Raw genomic sequence first — 12,913 nt, 5'->3', positions numbered from 1 at the left:
TTCCATTAAGCATTATAGTGGCCCTAATGGTCTCCATGTGAGCTGATCCAGGAAGATCCGAGCCAGTTTCCTTTAATCCGGCCCACCAGAAAACAGTTGTAATCTAGCTCAATCTTGCATATGATGAGTCTATTAGGAACACTAAGCTGTAGTCCTCCTTTCGTCTCCCCACCAGTCTCAATGTTGCCGGAGTAGTTGTCTGATTGCATCCATCACATTTGAGATCATCAACTGCATAGGTTTCCTGTAAGTCAACCACTTTATAATTTTCAACATTGTTCCATAAACCGTCTCCTTCTAGATAATGTCCATGTCCTCTCGTATTCCAAGAGAGTAAGATGGATTGTTTGTTATGATCTATGCTTGAATTTCCGTTGCAGAGCCCCAACTAACCACAACCAGTCCTCCCCTTCTATCCTAGAGTTCTTTGAGGAGCATGTGTTGTTGATGAAGCTTTCCCTATCTCCTGCTGCATTTAGGTTCACCGTCAATTTTTCTTGAGCGTAAAATGTTAATATTTTTGGGTCAAGGTCACACGGTCTGGGCTCGGTCTGGGCTTTCATTAATAGGTTTTCCCAGTGGAATGTTGAGCATTCATATCCATTATAAAAATCTTGTGGGAGGTCTACCAGCGTAATATCACTAGAACTCACAACTCGAATGAGATGAATGTGCTGCAGCATGTTTAAGATGCCACTGTGATTGAGTATACAACTACGAGTGGGACAAAACAAGCTTTGAATTAAAAGGTTGCTTTCCAGTTTAGGATCATTCCAGTGTAAAGACTAGACATCAGGCATGATGTATAATGTCATGTCAATGTTACAATCCGTCTTAGGCAATAGTTGAGCACCCTTCTCTTTGATACATTTAATAATATTGGAAACGTGGATGGTTCTAACCATTCCTTTAATGTTCCCTTCACTCGTACTGGAAGAGAGCAGACCTGTGGTCAACTCCGAACCAGCAACCTAAATGTCCCCAAACAAAAGGTCAACCCCTTCCAGATTGATGGACTCATCTGGTTTTCCCCATTCAAAGTGAACAGAATGTTGTTTGGATGGTGATAGAGATAGAACAAAGAATTAATGTATATCATGGTTACGTCTTTGTGTCCCTTTTAGTTTGCATGTGGCATGGTTCTGGTCGCTACTCGATGGCATGTATGCGTCCTTTCTTAGACATTTTAGTTTGCTGACATCTCTGCACCTGCATTTTAAGGGTTTTCTTTGCATTAGATTTGTTTTTAGGAAGAGAGAAGTGTGCAGTTGAGCCAGTCACTGTAATTGAGTTGGTTGCATCCAGAACATTTTTGATTTTAACTTATATTTATGTTTCCTTTTATGTATATTCTCCTCAGCCCCAGTATCTGTATCAGGATGTATTTTTTCAGTCGGCTTCATAGATGCTTCAGTTGTAAGTGGAGCAGGCAGCTCAAATCCGGGATGGTTGATACTTTGGAAGTTTGTGTTGTAATAATTGGCGATTTAAGCCTTTAAAATTGCTTATGCACCTTGCACTATTTATTGTATCTTTATTTTATTATTTCCCACTTTTGATGGTTTCCTGGATAATGCATGCTACGTTAGAGCGAGCAGATCTAATACACACTATCCGTGCAATCAGCTCCAGTGTTTCAGAGTGAGCTGTGACTTCATGATGGATACACTCAAAGTGAATAACTAGAGCAGTCAGTAGGAAGGCCAAGGCTTGTAATTTTGATATGGAAGACAAGGAATTGTGTGAGATGGTTAGAACCTCTAAATCAGCTAAGTCATGCAACTGTTCTACTGGATGTATTGTCTTGGATTCCTCGTGTGTTTACCATGGCTCATGTGGTCCAAGGTTTAGCCAAGTCAGCATCCATAATAGTCGAATGTAATAAAGGTAATGATGACAAATGTAGCAGGCTTTTTCCCAAGATGTCATTTGGTCCTGTACTAATAACTGTATCTGCCTGCCTACAGGGTGCACTGCTGACCGAAGCTTCTATTTTATCCGTTTGAACTTGGTCATGTTTGTCCCCCTCGTTCAGATTCTCACTGTTTGATGTATCCTGTTCAGTGATCACAGTCATTTTAAGATTAATAACACGCTCAGCCTCAGGCGCTATTATGATTGATTCAGTTAATTTGGTCCCAAGGCAAGCGAGGGAGGAATGAACCTGCTCTAGCAAAGTGTATCAGGTGTTAGTAAAGGAATTATTTGGAAAGAAATTAGTTATCTTGTCATTTGAGAGCACTGGGCATCTTTCGGTTTGTGGTCTGGTATTGTATTGTACTTGTCATGTATATAGTGCCTTTTAGCATTATTATAGTCTCAATTCCCTGTTCTGGAAACACCCTCAGAGGACTGAAGTCAAGAGTTTTGGAGGTCAGGGAGTAAGATTAGGATGTGTGCATGCATTTGGCCAAATAAGGTTTAGCAGGGCTGGCCAGGCTCTGGTCGAGAGCTACCCACGCGGTCAGGCATATGCATGGGTGCTGAGTAGAGTCAGGACATCGCATGAGTGCTAGAGACTCGCTATGTGTTTACCATGGCCACATTTGTCATAGGTCTTTGCTGCATTCTGATTTAGTCCGGTGTAAGCAGGCAGAGAATTATGTGAACAGCATGACCAAATTGTGTCATAGTCCTTGCTGTATTTTGATGTGTGCGGGTAGCCATGCCTGCAGCCAATGTCCACTGGAGTAGTGTGTTATAGGTACCTAGCTGAATTCAGTGGTGATTTGTTGCTTGTGCACCCACTCAGGTAACTGGCTTCTTCTATCGATCTTTGTGGCTGTAATAAAATGGTTAGAGACAGCCACAGTCTATACTCCAATTATTTGCAGCAAGAGGAGCACTGGTTGTACTACAAGGTGGATAGCGTGTTGAGTCTACCAAGATATTGAGCGCTTACTGAACCTTTTCAATTGTTACCTTTACCATGGGTGGCCCACCCTATAGTTCATACATGCACAATACCTGCCCATCCCACCATGCCTTCCAGAGCGATTCTGGGGCTGGTTCTTGATTGACCTCCTGGATTATTGCATGAGGGGATCACCAGCTGGCCTACTGGTGCAAGACACGTCTATGGCACACGCCTTCCTTTGGCAATTCCCTCCAGGAATAGGGCTTGGGGATAGCTCAGGGGCAACGCATGTGTCTTGGAAGCAAACAACGCATTGCAATACAGGTTTGAATACTGGTCTCGTGCTTAGAAAGTGGTCTCCGGTATTAAGTGTGTTCTAAAAGAAGAATTAATATTATAAAAAGTGCATCCCAATCTGTCCGATTGTGATGGTGGTGATTCTATCACAACCACTGTGAGTTTGATTTGTCTGTTTTCCCATACATGCCATGTGCAGTGACTCATCAATCCTGTGACATTTCATATATGAAGGGCTGTTATTCAGTTAGTGGTGCTTGTGGGAAACCAGGTCATGATTTGTGTATGATAGAGTGTGAGGTCCGGGCCGCTGCAAAAGCGACAGGCACCGCCTGGTGCTGGGAGGTCAGGGTTGCCGCAAATGCAGCCAGCCTGATGCCAAGAGGCTGGGTTTCCAGGAATGCAGCCGGCGCCACCTGGTGCTCAGTGTATATAAGTTTGGATTGGGAATTGGAAGATTTTTGGGGTGGTTGCAGGATAATGCAGCAAATAACCAGGATTTGAGGACTTTTTTGAAGGAAAGGTAGTTTTTGTTGTGGCAAATGTGAAGAGCAAAAGTGTTCAAGATGGTTGGAGATAGGATAGAGAAAGCTGAATGGCCAACTCTGGTGAAGTTTTAAGGGGGAATAGTAAGGAGGAGAGCTGAGCCCGGTCGGAGGATTCTGGTGTGTTGGTAGTGGAGATTTTGATCTGAAGGTCTGATGCACATGGCTTTGAAAGTTGCTCTTAGGCAAACAGGGAGCCAGTGCAATATTCTGAGTGTTAGGTGATTCTCCGGGAAAGAGGGCAAGGAACAGTTTGGCTGCTGCGTTGTTGGATTTGTTGAGGTTTTCTGGGCTGGCGTGCCAGGACACCGAGGTAGAGGGAGTTGGAGTAGTTTAGGTGTAGTTTAAGTGGGAGATGATAATGGCCAGTATTGCTGAGACTCTTTGGGGATAGGAGAGGTAGGGAAATATCTGTTTAAGGATGCATAGGTATAAGTGGCAGGTTCCGTATTTGGAGTTGGTGTGTTTGGTGAGAGATAGGTCTGCCTCCATGATGCATCCAGGATTTTTAATGGAGGTGCAGGTGGCATATGCGGCACCCAGGCTGGGGGTTTAGAGAAGTTTTGTCGCATAATGGGATTTCTTATTTTCCCACGTTGAGGATTAGGTGGTTGGTCAAAATCCATAGGTCAATATCCGAGAGGCAAGAGGCGAAGTCGGGAAGTGGGGAGGCTGGAGTCCTGGGGATTTTGAAAATGATCTGGCTGTGATCTGCGTAGTTTTAGCAGGTAAGGTTGTGAGAGTGGATTAGAGCTGACAGTGGGCTTTGCTAAGGGTTTAAGATGCGGGGTAAAATGGAAGCTCTTTGTGGCACTCCTTTTCTGACGGGGCGAGGGGCGGAGGAAAAAGGAGGTAGAAGAATGATTCGTGAGCTTTTGGAAATAAAAAAGTGTTCCAATTAACGGTGGAGTCTTTGGTTTTATTTATTTATTTGTTATATATAACATTTAGAGCAGCACACAAAGCCCTCAGGCATCTAGGTGCAAGTTACAGATAGGACAAGATGTTACAGATATAGCAGGTACATTCATGTGAAAGGTTAGTTAAACAGCTATGTTTTATGATTTGTTTCTGAAAATCTGGTGAGAGGTTTCAGAATGTAAGTGAAGTGCCAAGTTGTTCCAGAAGTTAGCCCCCACCAGTGGGAAGCTGGAGCACCAAGCTAATTTCCAACTGATTCTTGGGGTGAGGAGAAAGTGACTGTGTGCAGATCTGAGTGTTCTGGCTGGCATGTATTTCGTAATCTTTTGGGCAAGGTAAGGTGGGGCATTGTTTGTCAGACAGCGATGCCTAGGGTGAGGAGCCTGTTCTTTGGTATTGTGTGGTATCAAAGGCTGCAGATAGATCCAGGAGGATGAGTGCAGCACACGCTTCTGAATCACCAGTTCTTTTTAGGTTGTCCAAGATAAAAACCAGCAAGCATTCTGTTCCACAGAGGGGTCTGAACCACAATTGGGCTGGGTCGAGGAGTCTATTTGCTTCTGTGAAGAGACCAAATTGCTTATATGCCACACGGTCATTTAGTTTATCAATGAACCAGGTGTTGGAGATTGGGCAGTAGAGTAAAGGGAAGAATAGGTCAAGTCTGTTTTTTTAGTAGCAGTTTGACATGAGAGGTTTTGAAACCCTTGGGGAAGGCGCCAGATGAGAGGGATTTATTTATGATGGAGCTGGCTACGGTGCCAGCACAGGCAGCGGTAATGATCTTACTTAGAAGGGGTGGAGGGCAAGGATCTCCAGGTGAGCCCGAGGGTTGGCAAAGTGCTAGTAGGTTGCAGAAATTGGCCTGGGAAAGATGGGTCAATGAACAGAAAGTTGGTCGGGAGGGAAAGGAAAAGTTTGGGTTTGAGAGAGGGGCGGATGTAGATGGCAGAATCCAAGCTAGTTTTGTGGGGTTGGTAAGATGTCTTTCAAGCCCAACATTATGAAAGTAGTTGGAAAGTTCATTGCAGAGAACTTGTCAATTAATAGAGGAGCGGGTTAAGCAACTAGGGGAATTGAATTGCGGTTATATTCTGTTAGATTTATCAAAGGGCTTTCTTAGGTAATATGTATGTTTAACTTTCGGATCAAGTTTGCTACAAGAGTCTTGTATACTAACCAATTCCTTATGCAGTGGAATTCCCACACAGATAATATTCAATGGTGAGATTAGTGGTTTGAGGGGCCATCACCTTCATGTTAGAGTTCATCTTCATCTCACCAGATGACAGCATGATGGCAATGCACGTGTTGCTGTCACACCACTGATGCAACACTTCAGTGTGTTCTCAGGATTTATATAATGAGCCAGGTCGTAGTTCAAAGGGTGCCTGCCCTACAGTCACCACGCCCTGGAGTGATGGTAGTTGTGGTTTGCCTTATCAGTCTTCCTTGCTCAGCTCAGGAATCTTGCATCTGGTCTCCCTTAGCAGTATAACACAGAAGTGTAGCCATAACTAAATTTACTGTATGTGGAGACTGCCCTTCTGCAGTGGTGGAAGTGTACGAAAAGAAGTAGTGGAACTATGTTCCCTGCTGGCCTGCACCCACTCCTCACAAACCCCATTATCACGTCCCCTCCTACACAAAATACACACCACCAAACACTTGCACCTGCTGTTTAAGGGAACGTTCAGTGCAGTGCACTGAAAGGGCGAGTTTCAACTTCTTCCTACACTTTTATTTTAAAATGAAACCATTCCGGAACGGTTTCTTTTTAAAATAAAAGAATAGGATCTGTAAAAGGTCATTTAAAAAAGTAGAGGAGCACCGCTCCCGACCACTCCCGCTCACTTCGACCACTGCCCTTCTGTTACCAACATGTATTTCCTCTCTGATAATTTTGCTCTTCTTACCTAAACTCAAATTGTGCCTCATTCAAATCATTTAGCCGGTCATGTGCTGAACCTTATATTTTGTAGCTGGAATCTACAGGGGTCTGCCCACTGTGGCTCTCTCATGTATTGGACTACTAGTCCTAATAGTCCTAGGCAGAATAAGTCAATTAAGTATCATGGGAGTCATTTTTTACAACTCTGCATGGCCATAATTGTAAACAGTATAAGTTTCCTCTGCTGTCCCCTCCCCCTTGTTTGGTCTATCAATCTACCCAGTACCTGCTCCCCTTTTCCTTTTTGCCATGTTTGCTTTCTTCCAGACCTTGGTAGAAACTCATTATTGATCACTTGCATTAGCCAGCACTGTTCCCCCTATCCCTGCTGACCCCAAACCTGCAAATGCATTTCTCCTCCTTAATGTTCTCTCCCTACACCCGACTGCTGGCATGTGAGTAGCCCCTGAGCCATCCCATCAGTGCTCCTATTCCACATTCTCTGCCCATCCGTAGCCTCTATTATTCTTCTAAACTGTAACCATGCCACTTGTTCCCCTCCTAACCCTCCCATCCCACCCATTTCTACCATTCTACCCATTCTACCAATTCCAGATTAAATTACCCGAATCGTCTTTCCCAAGCTACCCCCCCATCAAGCACCTTACCCATCACTGCACACTGAACTCACCATGGGCCTCTGGAATGGCCAATTCATATGTAAGAAAATATAATGTTTTACTGAGCAGTTCACTCTCCACAACCCAAACTCTCTGTTATGAAAGCCACTGAAACCTGTACCCCCTTGTGGCACTGTCCCTTTAGTGAACATTCCTACCTTCCCTTATTTTTCCTAATTTAAAACAATAGAACAAGCATTGGTGTTGGTAATATGATCAGTAACTGCATATTATTGGTCCATGCTCATCCTGCCCCACAACGTCATTTACTCCTTCTTGGAACACATCCCTGTACAACTCCTAGCTTCTACCCCCTCAATATTCTCCTCATGTAAAGCCTAAATAGCACTGTTGACCTCTTCTTCTCTGACCTTGACTTGCTACTAGAAACACTCCATGCCAGTGTCCGCTCCTCCAGAAAGGATGATCTCAATCTCTTGATACAGGGTCACCAGCTACAACTGGACCCCATCTTCTCTGACCATCCATTGATAAAACTTCACAACCACTTTACCAACACACAAGGCAACTCCTTTGATTTCATATTGCTGTCTTCCCCACAGGACTCTTCCAGTCTCACTGTCAACTGTGACCCCTCTCTCATCCACTACACCATGTTTGACCCCCTCCACTCTTTTCTCCACCCTCCCTAACCCATCACCAAAAAGAAACTTGTACGTGACGTCATTGGACCCTAACTTTATCTCGTTTTCCTCCATGCTCCCTTGCCTACACTTGAGCACTCCATTGGACATGCCTTTGCTGTAATGAAGGCAGCACATATAACCCTTCCCACCCACACCTTCACCCTTGGATCTCCCCAGCCATCCAACATCTAAGAACAACCATGCATCTCTACTTATGCCGCTGGTGCAAAGATTGCTATGTCTCTCTTTACAGGCACAAATACACAATCGTATGATTCTCTGACCTTGAGGAACATTTTTGTGAAGATATCCTGTGTTTGTACCTGCGCAACCTATTTTTTCCTTATGATTACCGTTCTTTCTTTATGGGTGTTAAAGAAAGTGTTCAAGACAAATGTTGGAAATGCTAATAGAAAATGTGCAAAGGGAACACAAAAGGACGACAGAACAAATAGAGAATATTAAAAAAGAAATCAAGGATGCCAAGGCTCTAGATGTCACAAAGGAGAAGAATTTTTTAAAAATGTTTGAAATTCTCAAAGAATATCAAGATGACATAAAACTACGAAAACTAAGGAAATTCTACCGCGACGATAGAGACTACCAAGATGATAGAGTTTACACCTTCCAGGAAAAATATAACAAACTTACTAAACAAGTATCAAGAGAAAATACTCCCAATACTTCACCAGCAAGCTCTGAGGCAGAGGAAGAGCCTGAAGGAAATGCGGATGTAGCCAGGGGATAAGTAAGCCTAAGCGACAGGGCTTCTTGAATCAAATCAGACGTTTTAAAAAAGAAACAGAAATGTCCCGACTAAACAAGTCCGTTTTTAGATGAACAAAGAACCAGACACTTCACAGTATACAGTCGGAGCAGAGGCAGGAGAGGAACAGGAGGATCTAGAAAATCCAGACGGTTCAGATGCCTATCGGCGCCTAACTCGAGCAGCATCGCGAGAAGCAGCAAAAAAACAGAAATGAATAACTTAGTGATGAACAAATCAAATCAACCGCTAACAGAAGATGAAATCAGTTTACTTAATAAAGGCTTATCATTTGCTCCAACGTCCTTCTTCTAACTTATTGATATACATATAGATCTTTTTAAATTTGTTTGAAAACTCAAATTAAAGACGTTTTTTGCAACGCAAGTGGACAAAGGAAACCAACACCAGAAAGAATGACCAAAAGTGACATAACTATTGAAGAACTGAGCAATGTTCATTTAATAAGATCCCTACGGGAACCTGTTGACTACCCGATGCATCAAACAATACAGGAGCTAGAAATACAACCAGCAACTCTAACCAGTAAAGAACTCAAAACTAAATTGAAATTCTTACCACAACTGTCACCAGACAACATGGTTGATGCATTCTACAAAGCAGTGACTTATATCATTTGAGAACAAAACCTAAATCAAGAAGCAGTAGTCTTTCCAAAAACCTTACACCAAAAGGAAATAACAGCTAAACAGAATCTTCAACTAAACAAAGATTAGGTTATAAAAGAGGCAGACAAGGGAGAGGTAACATCATAGTAATGAATCGAGTGGATTACATTAAGATGTCCAATAACCACCTAGAGACTCCAAACTGTTACAAAAAAACTGTCAACCAATCCAACTTTGAGGATAATACAAGATTTGACAAGCTTAATAGATGGCTGGTACCGGCAAGGATTAATCTCAGATGAGGAAAAATCACATCTTCATGTAACAGAACCTGTAATTCCAACCATATACTTTCTCCCCAAAGTACATAAAACCTTCAATACCACCCCAGAGGGCAGGCCAATTAATAGTGGCATAGGATTGGCGACAGAACCATTGGCAGAATATATTGACAATGTATTAAGACCAGAGGTCATTAAAATCAAGGTGTACCTAAAAGATACAACTGCTGTTATCAAAATATTGGAAGAAATACATTGGCAAGATACCTATCTGCTGGCTACCTGGGACGTTAAGGCACTGTACACATCCATTGGACACCAACTGGCATTAGAAGCAATAGATTACACCTTCAAAGACAAGTCAGCTTCACACTTTAACTAAGTTTGCATGCTGAAAGAAATGCTTATGGCCACTTTGGAGAACAATATCTTTATATTTGACAACCAATTTTTTCGACAAATCTGTGGGGTTGCTATGGGTGTTAAATACGCCCCAGCCTTAGCCAATTTAGTGATGGGGATGTTCGAAGATCTTTTTATTTATAAGTTGCAAGAATTCAAGAACAAGATAATAAAATGGTCAAGATACATTGATGATGTATTAATTGTTTGGAACGGAGCATCGGAAGAATTAGAAACCCTATTACATCAAGTCAATGAAAACCAATATGGTTTAGAATTTACCAAGCAAAGTAGTCATTCAGAAATAAACTTTTTGGATTTAAACATGCATGTATCTGACAATCAATTACATACCAAAACTTATAGGAATGAAACGGAGGTAAACTCTACATTTTTTGCAACTAGTTGCCACCACCAACCAGTCATTCTAAACATCCCTTAAAGGGAATTTATTTGTGCGAAACAGAATTGTACTGAACCATGAGCCTTTGAGAAGGAATGTAACTTACTATCAAATCGCTTTACAGTTAGAGGGTACCCTCGAAAAGCAATTGCCTGGAAAAAAGCTCAAAATATAACAAGACAATCAACATTGCTTCAAAGAACCAAGGAAGTAAAATCAGACAATATGATTCTATTCATTACCACGTATTGTGCAAACAACAAGGAAATCAAGAGAGTTCTGAAATGCAATTCGTATCTTTTCAAATTAGATCCACATGTGGGCAAGTATATTCAAGACCACCCGACGATAGTGTACAGAAAAGCAATAACCTTGAAAATTATGTTAAATCCATCACTGCTGCCAGAAAAAGAAGAGAAAAGACTGCAAACATGGTTACAACAACCACTGTCAGGCTTCATAAAGTGTGGGTTTTGCACAATGTGCCAGTATGCGGCACCGGACATAGATATGTTCACAAATAAAGATGGGGTGAAAACTCGGATCAATGAACAGATAAACTGTAGATCCAAATATGTTATTTACGCGATAATATGTGTTTGCAACTTAATATATATCGGGAGCACCATTCGGGAATTAAGAATGAGAATTAGAGAACACATCTCTGCAATTGGAAGCCAAGCCAAGAACCTCCCATTGTCCCACCATTGGCAAAACCATCACCAATTACAGAATAAAAAAGACATCAGATTTGTGGGCCTTAAAAGAATAAAAATGGCCACAACGTGGAGAAGAGCAAGAATTACATTTGCCTCAAGAAGAAGCAATACTTATTTGCTGTTTCAAAACTGTGGAACAAGGGCTGAACTCAGATAATGAAATGGATCACTTTCTATGAAAACAGAGAGCCCAATATCTCCAAACATGTACATATACCATGATTGAAAATGTAAAAATGTAATTTTGTACTAGACTCTGAGCTATGGGTGAATTACCAAATTCAAAGATTTCCCAAATACCAACACAGATAGTTCAACTATACAAAGCCCAAACCCATATAAACCAAACAAAACAAAACTAAATTTATACACAGTGGTCTGGTATTAATACTATCATAACCACAATTCCTACACACCCCACTATCAATGAGGTAAAACGCACAAGGGGAAAAAGTATGTGAGTTGATAACTTTCTGTAACTGAACCAAACCCAATAAGCCTCATTTGGGGAAAGTAACTACCATAACCATAATTCTTTAAACTGTACTTGTGACGGTGCCAGAGTAGGTTTTTTCGCCACAGTTAGGAAATACATGCAGCAGAAATATTGCATGTGTGAGACAGAAACAAATGTAAGGGAATAATTATAAATTAGCAAATAATGAGTTCTGGTTAAGATATTTGTCAAAAATATCTTATTGACCGAAAGTGCATTTGTTACAAACATTTAGGGGAGGAAAGGGATAACGTTAATCTGATAAACAGCAAAACATGCAAAGGCATCCCAAAATATGGCCGCCACTATGCCAGTCAGGTATGGAAAGTAATGAAGGACTTAGGGGCAAAGGAGTTTTCAAAACCAAATCACCGAGCCTCGGGAACGAAGAAACCCAACACTTGAAGCGAGAGCAACAGAATTTGCAGGTAAGCCCTTGGAGTAGGTGGGAAGCCCACCTTTAGTTACAGGCACGTTTTGGTTTATGCTGTTGTAACAAAACCTTTCTTCCTAGTTCTCTAAAATCATGAAAATGCACAGCACCCTGTCCACCCTTCTATCTATGCAACTCCTCCATCCTTCTTTCTACACACTCTAACATTTACTCACTGTTTTATTTGTCTCCTTCATCTCCTAGCAAACACTTATCCATTCTTTGCTTGGCCAATTTATCCTGAACTCTTATTGATTTCTGTGGGCTCCACATTATAAAGGAGCATGCACCGGCCAACTTTACTTAGGCCTCTGGAATGCACAATCCCTCTGCAGCAAGTCTTCCAACATCAATGACCACTTTGACTCTTATCACCTTTAACGTTTACTTTTTGCTATCAGTGAATCCTGAATCTCCATCTCTTGAATCTACTAAACCGCCAGCTCTCCAAACTGACTCTGCCACCTTCTCCCATTCTCTCAACCTGTCAAGAAGGTTACATGAGTGAATTCCTTATCATATAAAGCACTCACCACTGCCCTCAACTGTCTCTGATATCAACGCCTGGATATGTCAGTGTTCAAGTCCCCCTTCTGCCCCTCTCACTATTCACTGGTACCTTCTTCATCAGTCACATCCCACTGACATCCACATTGTTATGCTGGAGAACTTTAATCTTCCTAAGCTTTCCATAGCCAACCCACCTTGATCTTAACTTCCTCCTATCTGACCCTTCACTCAGCCATCTGCTTGATCAAGAAGGTAAACACATTCAAGGACCATTGAAATTTAATTAGGGTTAGTAAGCTAATACTTTCAAGGCACAATATACTACATTTCAGAATTGCTAAGGAGACATAGGGAGATGGGGAGTAAGTGGCAGGGAGAAAAGCAATGAAGCAAGGGGCATGGTTGTAATGAAATTAAGTGGATTTTACAGAAGAAG

Source organism: Ambystoma mexicanum, chromosome 6q (genome assembly GCF_040938575.1).
Source record: "Ambystoma mexicanum isolate Mex_15411 chromosome 6q, UKY_AmexF1_1, whole genome shotgun sequence".
NCBI classification, from domain to species: Eukaryota; Metazoa; Chordata; class Amphibia; order Caudata; family Ambystomatidae; genus Ambystoma; species Ambystoma mexicanum.
The sequence above is the reverse complement of the archived record's forward strand: the minus strand, read 5'-3'. Positions refer to the sequence as shown.